Genomic DNA, 1,056 nt, shown 5'->3' with positions numbered 1-1,056 from the left:
CCATGTAACAAAATCTTCATTTAAATATATTGTATTACGTGTTGAAATTTTTGTGTGCACATTATTAATATATCTTCAAGAAAAGTACAACACTGTTTTTAACACTAGACACTAAAGCGAGATAATCCAAAGAAGGACCTTACAGTATGTTTCCGGTAGAAACAAGTGTGTGTGTGCGTGTGTTTGTTTGTGTTTGTTTGAAGTACTGGTGTGCTTCATGACTCAATGCTGGATAGACTGAGACCGTTCCTACAAATTTTTGACAAGAATATTGAGCGTACATAGAAGATTCATATAACACTACCCCCATAGTTGGCTAGCTATGTTGTTGTTATGCCAATACTTTTACGTTGCGAATTTCCTCCACTGTGGTTGTCTAGTGATCAAGTATTCTTATGTATTATAATATTGTATTCAATACGTCATTGTCTTTCATTTTGAGCAATACCAAATGAAAGAGTCACCGAAATAAGAAAAACAGCAAATAAAGTGAGGGGATATAATGATTAACTATGTAAGAACTGCACAGAAATATATGATTGTTTGTTTGTAATTAAGCACAAAGCTACACAATGGGCTATCTGTGCTCTGCCCACCACTGGTATCGAAACCCAATTTCTATAGTCGTATCCTTGCAGACTTATCACTGAGCCATTAGGAGGCTTAAATAAGGAGTACAACAAGCATGATAAAATGATATAACACTAGTAATGACCACAAAAGTAAGAAAAATAACGACCAAAAGTAATATATTTTATACTAAACAACGGTGAAATAAAATATCACTTAAATATGAAGAACAACACTGACATAAAGGAATACATATATTATCTAAGTTAGAACACTAGTGACATAAAGGAATACAATTATTATTATCTAAGTTAGAACACTAGTGACGTAAAGGAATACATATATTATCTAAGTTAGAACACTAGTGACATAAAGGAATACAATTATTATTATCTAAGTTAGAACACTAGTGACGTAAAGGAATACAATTATTATTATCTAAGTTAGAACACTAGTGACGTAAAGGAATACAATTATTATTATCTA

The sequence above is a fragment of the Limulus polyphemus genome, unplaced genomic scaffold (assembly GCF_000517525.1).
Source record: "Limulus polyphemus unplaced genomic scaffold, Limulus_polyphemus-2.1.2 Scaffold6946, whole genome shotgun sequence".
Lineage (NCBI taxonomy): Eukaryota > Metazoa > Arthropoda > Merostomata > Xiphosura > Limulidae > Limulus > Limulus polyphemus.
The sequence above is the reverse complement of the archived record's forward strand: the minus strand, read 5'-3'. Positions refer to the sequence as shown.